The 20,280-nt window shown below is 44.9% G+C and overlaps 1 protein-coding gene across 6 annotated transcripts in view; it reads left to right on the top strand.

Annotated features, from left to right (window-relative positions):
- Window positions 1–20,280, top strand: part of ADCY2 (adenylate cyclase 2) — a 434,372-nt gene that overhangs the window by 368,719 nt on the left and 45,373 nt on the right. The window lies entirely within an intron of this gene.

The raw sequence follows: 20,280 nt of genomic DNA, 5'->3' as shown, positions 1-20,280 counted from the left end.
GTGTTATGAGAATTTTTGAATGTAAAAGGTACTGAGAGAATCTTAAAACATTCTGAGTGTGAAAATAAATAATTCTAATCCATAATTCAAATATGTATAGTCAGCAAAAAACAACAAAATATTTGCTCAGCACAGTCCAGGGATCAGTTCAGTGGATTATGATGTTAGCAGAATGTCTGCAAAATGCCGTACAGAGTGCTTGAATTTCACTTTGATTTTTCTGACACCTGTCCGTTCCCCTCAACATGTTCATAATTTACACACCATTTAATTGAAAATTCTTCCTTGTTAAAAAAAAAAGAAAATCTGTTTTAAAATGACAAAGGTTAAAATTTTTGAAAGTGCCAAAGTGACTAAGTTAGTGGGATGAAAGCTAAGCCACTAAGGTGACTTTGAAAATGTTATGAAAAACGTGTGTTATTTAAATCAGAGAGACTGGTAGTGAGACGGGGTAAAAATACTAGCTAAAATTATTTTAAATAACACAGAAACAACATAAGGGGCTACATTCTGTCTTGCCCTATGTGAGTGCATTAATGAGGAAGAGAATACAAAGAGCCTCATTCCCCTCCTCCCTTCCAGGTAGAATGATGATCTAGCTCTTCTTATATGATAGGCAGAGCCAGGCAAACATGCCCAGTGATACTCTATAGCACCAAGAAGAGGGAGGGGAGATACTCAGCTGGGTAGGTGGTATGGCTAGGACCTAAGTTCCCTGTAAGCTGCTTGGCTACCAGCAGTTTATCAAGTGCTGCGCACTTCAGGTGCCCCTCCCCCCAATGCCATGCTGCTCCTGCCCTCTGCCTTGGAGTCCCTGGCCAGCAGCTCCCAGGAGCCTCCTGGAGGGAGCGGAGGGGGTGTTTCTGACAGCAAGGTGTCCTCCTCCCCCACCCTATCTCCACAGAGTGGGGGAGGGATATGACAGGTCTCAGGAGTGGGACAGGGGATGTAGCTTGCTGGTGGCTGCTGCTGTGTCTGAACAAGTAGGCTTAAGGCTTCTGAGTGCAGATCTGCTTAAAGGGGCAGCGCATGTCTCACACACAAACTGTGTGTCTCTCACACACACACAATGTGTCTCTCACAGACACACACACATACACACTGTGTGTCACACACACGTGTGTCTCAGACACACACACTGTGTGTGTGTCTCTCTTTCTTTCACACATACACACACACTCTGTCTTTCACACTCGCCTCCCAACACATACTTGTATTGTTGTTGTTACTTCTTGATACTTCCTGCAGTGCACATATATTCTCTGTGATTTTATTCTTTCAAAGTGCTGTTATTTTAGTTTTTTGACTGGTCTATGCATTTCATAGTTTTTATTCATCTCTTATGCTTAAATTTAATTCTTTGAGTAGTGTGTTCTAAAATGCCTAACCTGTCCTGGCTGGAGTAATTATCCCTATGGTAACTTTTTAAAAATATATATATTATATCTAGAGTTTTTGTTTCTATTGGTGGCGCACATCCATACATTACCTCGATATTGGTGCACATAACAAAATTCATTTTGCACATGGATGGAAAAGAATAGAGGGAACATTGGCTAGGGCACAGCATGTTAGCTGTTGTCCAGTGGCTGGCACTAGGGAAGCTCACATAGTAAAGGCTAGTGCTGAGAATACTTGCACTGACTCCCCTGAGCCATTCTGCCAGTCTGTCCTTCAGAAGCATAATGACTTATATACCCTCCCCACCCCTTCAACACTACAGCTGTTCCCCTTTTCTTCCCCCTCCTCTGCATGGCAGAAACCACAATCTGTGCCTATTAATTTAGATCACGAGTTATGGTTGATAAAATGAGAAATGTTTAAACCATTTTGTTGCAGATCCTAGTTCTTTGGGGCATTCTACCATGTAATAAAAATGGCTTCTAATACAGTTTAATTATTTCTCATTTATATGAAATTAAATGTATTATTTAAGGTCCCAATTCAGTTAACAGAAAAATTGATTTCAAACTGAGCAAGATCACCCTTTAAAATTAATAAGGTCAAATCCTGGCTCTTCTCTTATTTTCTTCTTTCTTTCTGTTCTTTAAATACTTCTCTGTGGAAGGCAAAAATGACAAATTGCTTTCCATTTCCAGTAATGCAGGAGTGTGCTTTTCTCTTCTGTTGTAATAGGATAAATTCATGTAATTGTATTAATTGTCCATTACTAACCTATTAAATACATAATTCACAAGTAAACGAATGATTCCATTTCAGTGGGATTCCAAGGGGGGCACTGACTGATTTCTAAATGTTAGTTAAAAAGGGTGGGGAGCCTCCAATCCTGTGGCTGCATAGCATTGGAATCAACTGATCATGTTTAATTGAGGGACACGTGGTCTAGTGGCTTGAGTAGAGCATGGGAACCAAGAACTACTATTTATTTTCTTGGTCCCATGCCTGATTCCCTCTTTAAAATTGGAAAAGTCTTGTAATTTCTCTGCCTCAGTTGCCCATCTAAAAATGGGAATAGTACTATTTACTTAGAGTATTTTTTTTCAAAAGTGATTTACCCCAGATGTTTAAAGTATTTTGGTATTGCTGTGTTCAGCATATATCTACCTTATTTAGGAGACTTAATCTCATTTTCAAAAGGGATTTAGACACTTAGGAACCAAAATCCCATTGATGGTCAATGGGATTTAGGCTCCTATGTACCTAAATCCCTTTTGAACATCTAAATACCTTAAAAATCTGGGCCTTGAGCACTTTGGAACCTTCAGCTATGTCTACACTGTACTTCTGTTGGTAAAACTTGTTTCGGTCACGGGTGTGAAAAAAAACACACCCTGACCGACAAAAGTTTTACCAACAAAAAGCACTGGTGTGGAAAGCGCTATGTCGGTGGGAGACACTCTCCCTGCGGCAAAGCCACCACCGCTCACTGCAAGTGATTTTATTTTGCCAGCAGACAAGCTCTCTCTTGTTGGCAAAGAGCAGCTGCATGGGAGACCTTACAGCTGTGCCTCTGGAAGGTACGCAGTGTAGACATAGCCTTAATTTCACTGAAAGTCAATGGTACTTAGAAAAAGCACTTTTGACAATTGTTACCTTCGCTCTTTCACAGGGTATGCTTAATTATTTAGAGTTATTAAAATAGTTTGAAAATTGTAAGTGTCCTTCAGTTAATTACAGAATAGTTTTGAATACATATTGCTTTTTTTATTTTGCTTTCATAGCATTTTTCAGGAGACAGCAGTCAGTCATTTTTAATAACTACACTTGAGATGTCTGAATGATGAAATCCACTTGTCTGAGTTCCTAAACACTGACATGTAAGATTTGTGAAAGAAGCAAGATCTACTAGAACTTTATCTGGTTCAGTCTATGAAGATAATTGTAGGTTGGTTGGGGGGGTTGCTTTTGGGGGATGAGAGGTTGCCCTCACATTCCCCACCTTGTATGATAAGAAGAGATGGGCTCAAAACAAACCACAGATCCAAGCATTCTGAAAATTCTGCTAAGTTCCATTCTCAGTCTGGATCCAAATTTTGCATTTCTTCTTTTTGGTAATTGTAAGTAGAAATGAAACAAAGAAGTTCACTTTTGGGTTTAAGTTCAAACTGCACTAGTATATGAATATTTTTAAAATTAAAAATTGTTCCTAAACTGAAAAAGGTCAAAATGATGCTTTTTTCAACAAATTGGCTTTAATTAGTTCAAGTTCTTCTTTTATTCAGAATGCAGATTACTGTAGAGCATCAAAAGCTGTACTTTAAAGCCTTAGCATCTTGTAGAATTAGCACTTTTGACTGCAGTGTAACAAATAACCATGTTCCATGATATTTATTCGATGAAAAAAGAAAAGGAGTACTTGTGGCACCTTAGAGACTGACCAATTTATTTGAGCATAAGCTTTCGTGAGCTACAGCTCACTTCATCAGATGCATACTGTGGAAATTACAGAAGATCTTTTTATACACACAAACCATGAAAACTTGGGTGTTTATCACTACAAAAGGTTTTCTCTCCTCCCACCCCACTCTCCTGCTGGTAACAGCTTATCTAAAGTGATCACTCTCCTTACAATGTGTATGATAATCAAGTTGGGCCATTTCCAGCACAAATCCAGGTTTTCTCCCCCCCACACACTTCTTTTTGGGGGTGGGGGGTTGTGTGGGGGGGGGGAAAAGGGGGGACCTGGATTTGTGCTGGAAATGGCCCAGCTTGATTATCATACACATTGTAAGGAGAGTGATCACTTTAGATAAGCTATTACCAGCAGGAGAGTGGGGTGGGGGGAGAGAAAACCTTTTGTAGTAGTAAACACCCATTTTTTCATGGTTTGTGTGTATAAAAAGATCTTCTGTACTTTCCACAGTATGCATCCGATGAAGTGAGCTGTAGCTCACGAAAGCTTATGCTCAAATAAATTGGTTAGTCTCTAAGATGCCACAAGTACTCCTTTTCTTTTTGCAAATACAGACTAACACGGCTGTTACTCTGTAACCTGTCATTATGCAAGGCACTGCATTTAGCCGTATGGAGTGGAAATCTATCAACTGCATGAAAAAACTTGTACAGATACAGACAGACATCATCTTCCTCTCCAAATGCAAACAGATGGACATTGTACCAAAAGGACTGAAGGTAAAAAATCCATTACAATCTACATACCACACAGACTATGCTGACAGCTTGTGCCACATGCTCTCAAAGAACCTGCGGAACCACCTGATCAACATCCTCTACAGCAAACAAGGAAAGATAAAGAAAGAGCTCTCAAAAATGGATACTCTCATAAAAAACCAACCTTCCACACAAGCTTCCACATGGCTGGACTTTACTAAAACTAGACAAGCATAGAATATCAGGGTTGGAAGGGACCTCAGGAGGTCATCTAGTCCAACCCCCTGCTCAAAGCAGGACCAATCCCCTATTAAATCATCCCAACCAGGCTTTGTCAAGCCGGACCTTAAAAACTTCTAAGGAAGGAGATTCCACCACCTCCCTAGGCAACGCATTCCAGTGTTTCACCACCCTCCTAGTGAAAAAGTTTTTCCTAATATCCAACCTAAACCTCCCCCACTGCAACTTGAGACCATTACTCCTTGTCCTGTCCTCTTCTACCACTGAGAATAGTCTAGAACCATCCTCTCTGGAACCACCTCTCAGGTAGTTGAAAGCAGCTATCAAATCCCCCCTCATTCTTCTCTTCTGCAGACTAAACAATCCCAGTTCCCTCAGCCTCTCCTCATAAGTCATGTGTTCCAGACCCCTAATCATTTTTGTTGCCCTTCGCTGGACTCTTTCCAATTTATCCACATCCTTCTTGTAGTGTGGGGCCCAAAACTGGACACAGTACTCCAGATGAAACCTCACCAATGTCGAATAGAGGGGGACGATCACGTCCCTCGATCTGCTCACTATGCCCCTACTTATACATCCCAAAATGCCATTGGCCTTCTTGGCAACAAGGGCACACTGCTGGCTCATATCCAGCTTCTTGTCCACTGTCACCCCTAGGTCCTTTTCCGCAGAACTGCTGCCTAGCCATTCGGTCCCTAGTCTGTAGCTGTGCATTGGGTTCTTCCATCCTAAGTGCAGGACCCTGCACTTATCCTTATTGAACCTCATCAGATTTCTTTTGGCCCAATCCTCCAATTTGTCTAGGTCCCTCTGTATCCTATCCCTGCCCTCCAGCGTATCTACCACTCCTCCTCATTTAGTATCATCCGCAAATTTGCTGAGAGTGCAATCCACACCATCCTCCAGATCATTTATGAAGATATTGAACAAAACCGGCCCCAGGACCGACCCCTGGGGCACTCCACTTGACACCAGCTGCCAACTAGACATGGAGCCATTGATCACTACCCGTTGAGCTCGACAATCTAGCCAACTTTCTACCCACCTTATGGTGCATTCATCCAGCCCATACTTCCTTAACTTGCTGACAAGAATACTGTGGGAGACCGTGTCAAAAGCTTTGCTAAAGTCAAGATACAATACATCCACTGCTTTCCCTTCACCCACAGAACCAGTAATCTCATCATAGAAGGCGATTAGATTAGTCAGGCATGACCTTCCCTTGGTGAATCCATGCTGACTGTTCCTGATCACTCTCCTCTCATGTAAGTGCTTCAGGATTGATTCTTTGAGGACCTGCTCCATGATTTTTCCGGGGACTGAAGTGAGGCTTACTGGCCTGTAGTTCCCAGGATCCTCCTTCTTCCCTTTTTTAAAGATTGGCACTACATTAGCCTTTTTCCAGTCATCCGGGACTTCCCCCGTTCGCCACGAGTTTTCAAAGATAATGGCCAATGGCTCTGCAATCACAGCCGCCAGTTCCTTTAGCACTCTCAGATGCAACTCGTCCGGCCACATAGACTTGTGCACGTCCAGCTTTTCTAAATAGTCCCTAACCACCTCTTTCTCCACAGAGGGCTGGCCATCTATTCCCCATGTTGTGATGCCCAGCACAGCAGTCTGGGAGCTGACCTTGTTCGTGAAGACAGAGGCAAAAAAAGCATTGAGTACATTAGCTTTTTCCACATCCTCCGTCACTAGGTTGCCTCCCTCATTCAGTAAGGGGCCCACACTTTCCTTGGCTTTCTTCTTGTTGCCAACATACCTGAAGAAACCTTGTTACTTGTTACTCTTGACATACTTGTTCTTCTTACTCTTGACATCTCTTGCCAGCTGCAGCTCCAGGTGCGATTTGGCCCTCCTGATTTCATTTTTCCATGCCCGAGCAATATTTTTATACTCTTCCCTGGTCATATGTCCAACCTTCCACTTCTCGTAAGCTTCTCTTTTATGTTTAAGATCCGCTATGATTTCACCGTTAAGCCAAGCTGGTCGCCTGCCATATTTACTATTCTTTCGACTCATTGGGATGGTTTGTCCCTGTCACCTCAACAGGGATTCCTTGAAATACAACCAGCTCTCCTGGACTCGTTTCCCCTTCATGTTAGTCCCCAAGGGGATCCTACCCATCCATTCCCTGAGAGAGTCGAAGTCTGCTTTCCTGAAGTCCAGGGTCCGTATCCTGCTGCTTACCTTTCTTCCCTGTGTCAGGATCCTGAACTCAACCAACTCATGGTCATTGCCTCCCAAATTCCCATCCATTTTTGCTTGCCCCACTAATTCTTCTCGGTTTGTGAGCAGCAGGTCAAGAAAAGCTCCCCCCATAGTTGGCTCCTCTAGCACTTGCACCAGGAAATTGTCCCCTACGTTTTCCAAAATCTTCCTGGATTGTCTATGCACCGCTGTATTGCTCTCCCAGCAGATATCAGGAAAATTAAAGTCACCCATGAGAACCAGGGCGTGCGATCTAGTAGCTTCTGCGAGTTGCCGGAAGAAAGCCTCATCCACCTCATCCCCCTGGTCCGGTGGTCTATAGCAGACTCCCACCACTACATCACTCTTGTGGCTCACACTTCTAAACTTAATCCAGAGACACTCAGGTTTTTCTGCAGTTTCGTACCGGAGCTCTGAGCAGTCATACTGCTCCCTTACTTACAGTGCTACTCCCCCACCTTTTCTGCCCTGCCTGTCCTTCCTGAACAGTTTATAACCATCCATGACAGTACTCCAGTCATGTGAGTTATCCCACCAAGTCTCTGTTATTCCAATCACGTCGTAATTCCTTGACATCACCAGGACCTCCAGTTCTCCCTGCTTGTTTCCAAGGCTTTGTGCATTTGTATATAAGCACTTGAGATAACCTGCTGATCGCCCCTCATTCTCAGTATGAGGCAGGAGCCCTCCCCTCCCAGACGTTCCTGCCTGTGCTTCCTCCCGGTATCCCGCTTTCCCATTTACCTCAGGGCTTTGGTCTCCTGCCCCCCGGTGAACCTAGTTTAAAGCCCTCCTCACTAGGTTAGCCAGCTTGCTCGCATAGATGCTCCTCCCTCTCTTTGTAAGGTGGAGCCCGTCTCTGCCCAGCACTCCTCCTTCATGGAACACCATCCCATGGTCAAAGAATCCAAAGCCTTCTCTCCGACACCACCTGCGTAGCCATTCGTTGACTTCCACAATTCGACGGTCCCTACCCAGGCCTTTTCCTTCCACGGGGAGGATGGACGAGAACACCACTTGTGCCTCAAACTCCTTTATCCTTCTTCCCAGAGCCACGTAGTCCGCAGTGATCCGCTCAAGGTCATTCTTGGCAGTATCATTGGTGCCCACGTGGAGAAGCAGGAAGGGGTAGCGATCCGAGGGCTTGATGAGTCTCAGCAGTCTCTCCATCACATCGCGAATCTTAGCCCCTGGCAAGCAGCAGACTTCTCGGTTTTCCCAGTCAGGGCAGCAGATAGATGACTCAGTCCCCTGGAGGAGAGAGTCCCCGACCACGACCACCCGCCTCCTTCTCTTGGGAGTGGTGGTCGTGGAACCCCCAACCTCAGGACAGTGTATCTCATGCCTTCCAGCCAGCAGAGTCTCCTTCTGCTTTCCTCCTTCTGCCATTTACAACACACACTTTGCTTCTCTACAAAAGAAAAAGGACACTAAACTTTCCAAACTACTACATGCCACAAGGGGCCACAGCAATGGTTCCCTCAACCCACCCAGCAATATTGTTAACCTATCCAACTATACTCTTAGCCCAGCAGAAGCATCTGTCCTATCTCGGGGCCTCTCCTTCTGCCCCTCCACCCCCACGAACATGATACAGTTCTGTGGTGACCTAGAATCCTATTTTCGACGTCTCCGACTCAAGGAATATTTCCAACACACCTCTGAACAACATACTAATCCACAGAGACCTCCCTACCAACACTACAAAAAGAAGGATTCTAGGTGGACTCCTGAAGGTCGAGACAGCAGACTGGACTTCTACATAGAGTGCTTCCGCCGACGTGCACGGGCTGAAATTGTGGAAAAGCAGCATCACTTGCCCCACAACCTCAGCTGTGCAGAACACGATGCCATCCACAGCCTCAGAAACAACTCTGACATCATAATCAAAAAGGCTGACAAAGGAGGTGCTGTTGTCATCATGAATAGGTCGGAATATGAACAAGAGGCTGCTCGGCAGCTCTCCAACACCACTTTCTACAAGCCATTACCCCTCTGATCCCACTGAGAATTACCAAAAGCAACTACAGCATTTGCTCAAGAAACTCCCTGAAAAAGCACAAGATCAAATCCGCACAGACACAGCTCTGGAACCCCAACCTTGGATATTCTATCTACTACCCAAGATCCATAAACCTGAAAATCCTGGGTGCCCCATCATCTCAGGCATTGGCACCCTGACAGCAGGATTGTCTGGCTATGTAGACTCCGTCCTCAGGCCCTACGCTATCAGCACTTCCAGCTACCTTCGAGACACCACTGACTTCCTGAGGAAACTTCAATCCATCGGTGATCTTCCTGATAACACCATCCTGGCCACTATGGATGTAGAAGCCCTCTACACCAACATTCCACACAAAGATGGACTACGAGCCGTCAAGAACACTATCCCCGATAATGTCACGGCTAACCTGGTGGCTGAACTTTGTGACTTTGTCCTTGCCCATAACTATTTTACATTTGGGGACAATGTATACCTTCAAATCAGCGGCACTGCTATGGGTACCCGCATGGCCCCACAGTCTGCCAACATTTTTATGGCTGATTTAGAACAACGCTTCCTCAGCTCTTGTCCCCTAACGCCCCTACTCTACTTGCGCTATATTGATGACATCTTCATCATCTGGACCCATGGAAAAGAAGCCCTTGAGGAATTCCACCATGATTTCAACAATTTCCATCCCACCATCAACCTCAGCCTGGTCCAGTCCACACAAGAGATCGACTTCCTGGACACTACAGTGCTAATAAACGATGGTCATATAAACACCACCCTATACTGGAAACCTATTGACCGCTATTCCTACCTACATGCCTCCAGCTTTCACCCTGACCACACCACACAATCCATTGTCTACAGCCAAGCTCTGTGATACAACCGCATTTTTTCCAACCCCTCAGACAGAGACAAGCACCTACAAGATCTCTATCAAGCATTCTTACAACTACAATACCCACCTGCGGAAGTGAAGAAACAGATTGATAGAGCCAGAAGACTTCCCAGAAGTCACCTACTACAGGACAGGCCTAACAAAGAAAATAACAGAACGCCACTAGCCGTCACCTTCAGCCCCCAACTAAAACCCCTCCAACGCATTATTAAGGATCTACAACCTATCCTGAAGGATGACCCAACACTCTCACAAATCTTGGGAGACAGGCCAGTCCTTGCCTACAGACAGCCCCCCAACCTGAAGCAAATACTCACCAGCAACCACATACCACCCAACAGAACCACTAACCCAGGAACCTATCCTTGCAACAAAGCCCGTTGCCAACTGTGCCCACATATCTATTCAGGGGACACCATCACAGGGCCTAATAACATCAGCCACACTATCAGAGGCTCGTTCACCTGCACATCCACCAATGTGATATATGCCATCATGTGCCAGCAATGCCCTTCTGCCATGTGCATTGGTCAAACTGGACAGTCTCTATGTAAAAGAATAAATGGACACAAATCCGATGTCAAGAATTATAACATTCATAAACCAGTCGGAGAACACTTCAATCTCTCTGGTCACACGATTACAGACATGAAAGTTGCGATATTACAACAGAAAAACTTCAAAACCAGACTCCAGCGAGAGACTGTTGAATTGGAATTCATTTGCAAATTGGATACTATTAACTTAGGCTTGAATAGAGACTGGGAGTGGCTAAGTCATTATGCAAGGTAACCTATTTCCCCTTGTTTTTTCCTACTCCTCCCCCCAGACGTTCTTGTTAAACCCTGGATTTGTGCTGGAAATGGCCCACCTTGATTATCATACACATTGTAAGGAGAGTGATCACTTTAGATAAGCTATTACCAACAGGAGAGTGGGTTTGTGTGGGGGGTGGGGAGAAAACCTGGTTTTTTCCTGGAAATGGCCCAACTTGATTATCATACACATTGTAAGGAGAGTGATCACTTTAGATAAGCTATTACCAGCAGGAGAGTGGGGTTGGGGGAGTGAAAACCTTTTGTAGGGGTAAACACTCATTTTTTCATGGTTTGTGTGTATAAAAAGATCTTCTGTAATTTCCACAGTATGCATCCGATGAAGTGAGCTGTAGCTCACGAAAGCTTAGGCTCAAATAAATTGGTTAGTCTCTAAGGTGCCACAAGTACTCCTTTTCTTTTTGTGAATACAGACTAACACGGCTGTTACTCTGAAACCTGTCATTTATTTGATGATAATTTTAAGTACAATTCCCACCTTAGCACTAAATCTTAGCTCTGATTTGCAAAAATGACTTTAAAATATTCTTGCAAAATTTGCATTGGCTTAATATTAATAGCAAATTGTGGGTGAGAGTGAAGTATTATTATTATATCTCCAAGCAACATATTCTTAAGAATAGAGTCCATTAACTGCATTTATTTCCATGAACTCTTTCATTAGGAAAAGGCAAAATGTAGCCCTTAAGGTCTAATGGATATCTACCCATACTGCATCTGATAAATGATAAAATCAAACCCAAAATACCAACTAAAACTCACCCTTCATATTGCAAGGGACAGTTGTAGAGAACACTGATAGTTTGAAGTATTTTTTTACTGAATATTTGAATCTAGTTTTAATGTTGTTACAGTAATATAGCCAGGAATAATGGGATGAAATTTTAAAACAGCCAATGTAATGTAAATATCAGAAATATTTTTTAGCTGTAGCCGGTGGGGTCTAATCCTGGTCTCATTGAAGATTAGATGTAGTGAGTTATGTTAGAGTGTGCAATATTCACCCAGGGGAAAAGGAAGATGCCCCTTTTGTTGGGAATTTTAACTGGATGGAACAAAGCACTAGGAAATATACTGTAGATAATAATCCTGAACTCTCAGAGATAGAAAAGACCTATTAGGTCATCAAACTGGGAGACTTAATGAGTAGCTGGATAGAAAATAGAAGACTTTAATTTTCATTGTGCCCTGTCAATCTGTGTCATAAACCTAATTTGTGGAAGCTAACAGGATTAAAGTCATGGTAAGAGTAGCTTTAGACCATTTACGAACCTAGGGGAGTTCTCATGCTCCCAAGAATGGCAGATTTTTATACCAGTCTTATACATGTCAGGTAATTCAGGTAAATCAGAAGTACCTCAACCACCTCTGCCACAGAAGGCATAGAAAAGGAAGTTGTGAATAAAGGCACAATACTGTCTCACAAGCATGTATCTTTGTTATCTGCTTGGAGCTATGAAACTAGAGTACTGTGTCTTTTATCAAAACTCAAAGCATTCTTTCCTCTATGCTGATTGGCTGCTTGCTCCAACCCTCTCCTACTTCCTTTTTCACAGTCTTTTCAGTTCATTTTTCTTCTCCCTGCCCTGTCTGGTCCTCTCCATTCTTCCTGTCCTCTCAATGTCACCTCTCCCTTCCTTTGTTTTTGCTTTTAGCTAATTCCTTCCTACCTTTACTACATCTTCCCAGTCCTAGAATACAGTTTATATACATAATATATAAATAAAAATAAAATAAAACCCACTCAAAATTATTTTTAAATGTGGTGCTAACATGGCATTTTTGAACCACCACTGCATTGCCTGTGCTTATATATTATACCCTTTCTCTCACCCCATGACTACTTTCTCTATCTAGATAATAAGATTGTGAGCTCTTTGACCCTGGGACTCTCCCTTGCTATGTATCTGTAGAGCATCTAGATACTTGTAGGTTCTACTGTAATACAAGTAATACTAACTGAAAAAATACATTTGAAAGAGACCATTTTCCTATTTAAAATCTATTATTAGAGGGTTATTTTGTTTCTTCTCTTTGGACTAAGTTTTAACCAGCCTTTGTGGGGATCTGCAAAGTGGGCAAGGAGACAAGCAGCTAGCCAGAATCCCTTCTATTACATCCCTGGATATTAGGTTCCGTAAAGGGTGTGGGATAAAGGTGGGACCATGGCTGACAAGGCCAACAGAGGGGAGTCTCTAAAAGAGAGCACCAGTGTCTGCTGACTCAGTAAAAAACTGTGTCAGTTGATTATGGGTAAATTTGCTGCTGCTGAAAATGGATAAATTCAATAGAAGAAAATGCAGCTGTCACCTTTACAATCCTTTTTGACAACTGGCTAACTGATAAGTCACAAAAATGTAATTGCAAACAAAGAATCGTGATTGAGCAGGTGTGTTTCTAGAGGGGACCTTCAAGGATCTCTTCTTGGCCCTACACTATCTAACATTTTTGTCAGTGACCTGGAAGAAAACATAAAATAACTACTGGGAGGGAATGATAAATAATGAAGAGTATAGGTCACTGATACAGATCAATCTGGATCACTTAGTAAGCTGGGCAGAAGCAAACAATGTCTTTTAATATGGTCAGATGTAAGGTCAGACATCTAGGAACAAAGAATGTAGGCCAAACTGACAGGAAAGGGGACTCTATTCTGAGAAGCAGAGACTCTGTAAAAGAGTGGGGAGTCATTGTGGATGATCAGCTGAACACGAGCTCCCAGTTCAACGCTGTGGCCAAAAGAGCTAATGTGATCCTTGGAGATATAAAAGGGTAATGTGGAGTTGGAATAGCGAAGTTATTTTACCTCTGTATTTGGCACTGGTGTGAGTGTTACTGAAATACTGCATCCAGTTTTGGTGTCTACAATCCAAGAAGAATATTGAAAAATTGTAAAGGTCACAGAGGAGAGCCATGAGAATGAGTAAAGAATTGGAAAATGCCTTATCATGAAAGGTGGGTGAGGTAATATATTTTATTGGACCAACATATGTTGGTGAAAGAGACAAGCTTTTGAGCTACACAGAGCTCTTCAGGTCTTAGGCCATGTCTACACTACGGAATTAGGTTGAATTTCTAAAATTCGGTTTTGTAGAACACGTTTTTATACAGTTGATTTTGTGTGTCCCCACATAAATGCTCTAAGTGCATTTAGTTGGCGGAGTGCGTCCACAGTACCGACTTCCGGAGTGTTGCACTGTGGATAGCTATCCCGCAGTCTCCGCAGCCCATTTGAATTCTGGGTAGAAATCCCAATGCCTCATGGGGCAAAAACATTGTCGTGGGTGGTTCTGGGTACATATCGTCAGGCCCCCCTTCCCTCCCTCCCTCTGTGAAAGCAATGGCAGACAATCGTTTCATGCCTTTTTTCCTGGGTTACCAGAGCAGACGCCATATTATGGCAAGCATGGAGCCTGCTCAGCTCACCATCACCATATGTCTCCTGGGTGTTGGCAGACGTGGTACTGCATTGCTACACAGCAGCCGTTCATTGCCTTTTGGCAGCAGACAGTGCAGTATGAGTGGTAGCCATCGTCAACATACTCCAGGGTGCTCTTTTAACTGACCTCAGTGAGGTCAGGGGCACCTGGGCAAACATGGGAGTGTCTCAGCCAGGTCATTACTCTTTTAAGTTTCATCTCATGGCGATTCAGTCCCACTGGCAGTCCTATTGCACCGTCTTTTAATGAGCAGCCAGGAGACGACGATGGCCAGCAGTCATACTGCACAGTCTGCTGCCAGCAAGATGTATAAAGATAGATGAAGTGGATCAAAACAAGAAATAGACCAGATTTGTTTTGTATTCATTTTCTCCTCCCTCTCTCCATGAAATCAACGGCCTGTTAAACCCAGGGTTTTGAGTTCTATCTTTGAGGGGGTCATTCTGTTTCTCCTTGATGCAAAGCCACCACCTTTGTTGATTTTAATTCCCTGTAAGCCAACCCTGTAAGCCATGTTGTCAGTCGCCCCTCCCTCCATCAGAGCAACGGCAGACAATTGTTTCGCACCCTTTTCCCTGGATTGCCCAAGCAGATGCCATAGCACGGCAAGTCTGGAGCTTGTTCAGCTCATCACAGCAGTTATGACCATTGTAAACACCTCGCACATTATCGTGCAATTTATGCAGAACCAGCACCTGAGAAACCAGGCAAGGAGGCGACGGCAGCGCGGTGATGAGGACATGAACACAGATTTCTCTCAAACTGCGGTCCTCAGCAATTTGGAGATCATGGTGTTACTGGGGCAGGCCCATGCTGTGGAATGCCGATTTTGGGCCTGGGAAACAAGCACAGAGTGGTGGGACCACATAGTGTTGCAGGTTTGGGATGATTCCCAGTGGCTTTGAAACTTTCACATGCGTAAGGACACTTTTATGGAACTTTATGACTTGCTTTCCCCTGCCCTGAAGCACACGAATACTAAGATGAGAGCAGCCCTCACAGTTCACAAGCGAGTGGCAATAGCCCTGTGGAAGCTTGCAATGCCAGACAGCTACCCGTCAGTCGGTAATCAATTTGGAGTGGGCAAATCTACTGTGGGGACTGCTGTGATGCAAGTAGCCAACGCAATCATTGAGCTGCTGCTATCAAAGGTAGTGACTCTGGGAAATGTGCTGGTCATAGTGGATGGCTTTGCTGCAATGGGATTCCCTAACTGTGGTGGGGCTGTAGAAGGAACGCATATCCCTATCTTGGGACTGAACCAGCAGGGCAGCCAGTACATAAACTGCAAGGGGTACTTTTCAATGGAGCTGCAAGCACTGGTGGATCACAAGGGACGTTTCACAGACATCAACGTGGGATGGCCGGGAAAGGTTCATGACGCTCGCGTCTTCAGGAACTCTGGTCTGTTTAAACGGCTGCAAGAAGGGATTTACTTCCCAGACCAGAAAATAACTGTTGGGGATGTTGAAATGCCTATAGTTATCCTTGGGGACCCAGCCTACCCCTTAATGCCCTGGCTCATGAAGCCGTACACAGGCAGCCTGGACAGTAGTAAGGAGCTGTTCAACTATAGGCTGAGCAAGTGCAGAATGGTGGTAGAATGTGCATTTGGACATTTAACAGGTTGCTGGGGCAGTTTACTGACTCGGTCAGACCTCAGCGAAATCAATATTTCCATTGTTATTGCTGCTTGCTGTGTGCTCCACAATCTCTGTGAGAGTAAGGGTGAGACGTTTATGGCGGGGTGGGAGGTTGAGGCAAATCGCGTGGCCGCTGAATACGCGCAGCCAGACACCAGGGCGGTTAGAAGAGCACAGCAGGAAGTGCTGCGCATCAGAGAAGCTTTGAAAACCAGTTTCATGACTGGCCAGGGTACCGTGTGACACTTCTGTTTGTTTCTCCTTGATGAAAACCCACCCCTTTGGTTGCCTCTAAATTCCCTGTAAGTGGGTGTGGGAGGAGGGTAGGAGGGAAGGAAAAGGCCACTTTAAAATTTCTTGAGTGACAGCCTTGTGTTGCTTGGGCTGTCCACTGGGGTGGAGTGGTTGAGTGCCCAGAGCCTCCCCCCACCACCGTGTTCTTGGGCGTCTGGGTGAGGAGGCTGTGGAACTTGGGGAGGAGGGAGGGCGGTTAAGCAGGGGCTGCAGTGGCAGTCTGTGATCCTGCTGCCATTCATGAACCTCCACCAGATGCCAGAGCCTGTCCGTTTGATCCCGCAGTAGCCCCAGCATTGTCTCATGCCTCCTGTGATCTTCCTGCTGCCACCTGTCCTCACATTCATCAGCCACTTTCCTGTACTCTGCTATTGTGTCCCTCCACACAGCTCTGTCAGTGCCAGATGACTGCATGAGCTCAGAGAACATTTCATTGTGCGTGCGTTTTTTTCGCCGCCTTATCTGAGATAGCCTTTGGGACGGAGGAGGGAGGCTAGAAACTATGCAGCTGCTGGAGGAAAAAAAGGGAGTGAAGTATTTTAAAAGATACATTTTACAGAACAATGGCTTTACTCTTTCACGGTGAACAACACTATTCACATTACATAGCACATGTGATTTTGGTACAAGGTTGCATTTTGTATCTTATATTGAGTGCCTGTGGCTTTGGTGTTAGAGATCACACACGCAGTGCCGGGCAACAGAATTCGGCTTGCAGGCGGCCATGGTAAGCCATAGTCTTTTGGATTCTGCAACCGTCATAACAGCAGTGCCCTCCTCTCCCATACCAAGCAAAGCACGTTGAGTTGGCCATTTAGCGCTGTGGTTTTCCTGTTAACATGCAGCAGCAGAAACCAAACGAGCCCCTCTCCCCATCCAGTTCTCTGGGATGATTGCTTTACCCCTCCCCCCACCACGTGGCTGGTATCAGGGATGTCTTGGAGGAAGCTGGCCCTTTGTGTGAGTTTGAGGATGGTTTCTATGAGTCCTGATATTACTTCTGTAAGAATGCCATGGCTAGATATGATGGGCCTGCTTCAGTTCCCTTGTTTGTGTATTTTGAGAAGCATGTAGAAGGTCCCTGGGGTGGGTTCGTGGGGGATGAGGATGTAGATGGTTTTTTGTGTGGTGTTTGAGGAAAGATTTGATGATATCCTTAAATTCTTGGATGAATTCTAGCGTGGGGTCTTCTTTGAGTTCTTTATAGTAGGTGGTGTCAGAGAGTTGTTGGTTGGCCTCATTGACATAGTCATGATGGTGGAGAACTACAATGGCACCCCCTTTGTCTGCTGGTTGGATTGCTATCTGGTGGTTCGGTTTCAAGTTCTGTATACTTGTCCTTTCAGCAGTGGAGAGATTGTCATGGATATGATGTTTGCTAGGGATCTCAGTCAGGTTTTTTCCTGAAGCAATCAATGTAACGATCAAGTGTGCCGTTTAATCCACTGTGGAGTATCCAGTCCAGATTCTTTCTTTTCTTATGACTGTCTATGGGGACTTGGTAGTTGTGGGTAGTGTCGTCACTGCTGTGAAAGAATTGTTTGAGGTGGAGTCAGGTGAACGAATACTTCTAATTCTCCACATGTTAGTATGGTATCAGGTTCTGTGGTAAGCAGAAGATCAGTCTCTTGGAGAGTACAGATAATTCAGTTCCTGTTAGGGTTGGTCTTGATAAATTGATAATGTTAGGGTGTCATGTAGTGTCTATGTGGTGGGTCCTGGTACCATGGTTTCTCTCAGAAGTGGTATTCTGTGGTTTGTGGAGTTGTAGTTGGTTCCATTTTTGTTATTGTGTTGGATTGCTCTCGTCAGTGTTTTTGATAGTTGATTTGGGTTCCTTGCATGATCTCCAGGTAGGTTTCATGATTTTTTTCTTTCCAGAGTGTGGAAACATGTGATGATGATTCTTCAAGTGATGTGGAAGGTTAACCCCCAGTGGAAGGTTATGCATGCACACCATGCACCCAGAATCAGAGAATTTCTCTTCACTCCCACTACCTCCCCTGTATCCTTGTGTGGGTACCAGACTATACCCAGGAAACAGGGCTTCAAACTCAGTGCCTCCTGTCCGCACTTCTTCTCAGTATGTGACAAACACCAATACTGCTTCTACTGCTTGGGGAAGCTCACATCTCACCCAGGTATCTGCCAGTCCTTCCCCAGCTGTTCTTGAGAAGATCAGGCTCTCCACCTCCAGAAGCACCTCACTGAACTCACCATGAGGCCTCATTCGGACCCAGGCCAGAGGACACCCCACCCCATACATCAGCGCACCTCCTACTACCAAGTCTGAATCTGGTGCCAGTGGAACTGCCCCTGTGGACCCCATGCCAGGGACTAATCGAGAGGTAAGGTAGTATACCCATAAGCATGGGGCTAAGTCAAAGACAAAGAAAGTGGACAATCCTTCCATGAGCTCAAGCCACAGAGACAGAGCATGCACCAAACCCCATAGACATGAAATGAAGTCCCACAAACAATGGGATCTGGTGGTTCTGAGCACTAGTCCACTAGTACTGTCAGCACAGATGCCCCACAAGATGCGGAATCTGCCCGCTCTGGGGAAGTCCATGGTACCAACACCAGTACCAAGTAAAGAGAGGGTATCTCTATCACCAGGGAAATCGGGAACTGTGTTTGAGCCCCAGGATGTATTCATCTTGACAGACCTGGGGTCTGTCAGGCCTTTCTACCTCTAGGGAGATTATTTCTCCCCCTTAGGATATGCCTCAACTGCGGAACCCCTTTCCACCCACTCCAATAGTGTACACCCTTTCATTGGCTCCCGCGGTACCACCAATGGAACCAGAGTCTGCCTTCTCATCCACCAACGAACAGGAAGCTGGGGAGGGACTGTCGTTACTTCCTAACCATCCATACTTGCATTCATGGAGGCTGTCCTGGTCTTGGCAACACCCACCACTTCAACCACCACAGATCCACTGGTACCCCATGCTGTGAGGACCATCTCAACATTCCCCGGATACGGCCTACTGGCCATACTACCCTAGTCCCAATACCCTCCTCAGAACCAGGCCAATCTGCAAGAGAAACTTCACCTGCCTCTCCACTGAGAGCTCCTTCTAGCAGGCATCTGTTGGTAGAAGAGCCTTAGTCCAGTTCTCGTGGTGCCACGAGAAATCTAGGTTACCCAGCACAAACTACTGGATATCCTCCACTCCTCAGGACCAACTAGAGTTGCACTGCCTATTAAAAATGCCATTCTTTAGCCTGCAAGAACAGTATGGCACACCCTGGCCACATGCATGCCTACTCCCAAAGGGGCTGAAAGATGCTATTACATTCTGGCTAAGGGGTCTGAATTCCTCTTCTCATACCTCCCCCAAAACTTTATGGTTGTCCAAGCAGTGACTGAACAAGCCAGACAACAGCACTCTTGCTCTACACCATCTGACAAGGAGAGCAGTGTTTGGATCTTTTGAGGCATAAGGTCTTTTCCTCATCTAGTCCTCAATTCAGGATCAGGAACTATCAGGCTTTTCTAGACAAATATGACTTCCTGAATTACAGCTAATTTGAGGAATTTGCTGATAGTCTCCGTCAACATGACAGGACTAGTTTTTGGGTGTTGAGAAAGGGAAGCTGGTAGCCAGAACAGCACTCCGATTGGCAGTGGATGCAGCAGATACCTCCTTGAAGGCCATGGCTAAGGCCACCATTATGTGTCAGGTATCGTGGCTCCACTCTTATGGTTTCCCTAGGAAGGTGCAAAACACAATTGAAGACCTCCCCTTTAGTTATTCCCATATTTTCAATCAAAAGATGCATGATTCACTACATACCCCACAAGGATTCCAGAACCACCTTTTGCTCACTGGGCATCTATGCTCTTGTCCAGAACATAAATTCCACCACCCAGCATCTACCCAACTCTACAAGTCCCCCAAGTTCTGCCCTCAGAGACCTTATGAGCCACCAAGAAGTGAGAGAAAACCCAGAGATCCTGCCTCCTGGGACCCCCTTTACAGGCTTCATCCTCACAACTACAAACTCCAACAAAGAAATATTTCTGAGACAACCTTGAGAGCCACCAACCCCTTTGTCTACCACTTCATGACCCCCTTACCCCATTTGGGGGTCAGTTAGCACTCTTTTCCCAAGTGTGGAATGCAATAAAAATGGAAAAATG

This window comes from Lepidochelys kempii, chromosome 2 (genome assembly GCF_965140265.1).
Source record: "Lepidochelys kempii isolate rLepKem1 chromosome 2, rLepKem1.hap2, whole genome shotgun sequence".
Lineage (NCBI taxonomy): Eukaryota > Metazoa > Chordata > Testudines > Cheloniidae > Lepidochelys > Lepidochelys kempii.
Note: the sequence above shows the minus strand (reverse complement) of the source record. Positions and strands in the feature narration are given on the sequence as shown.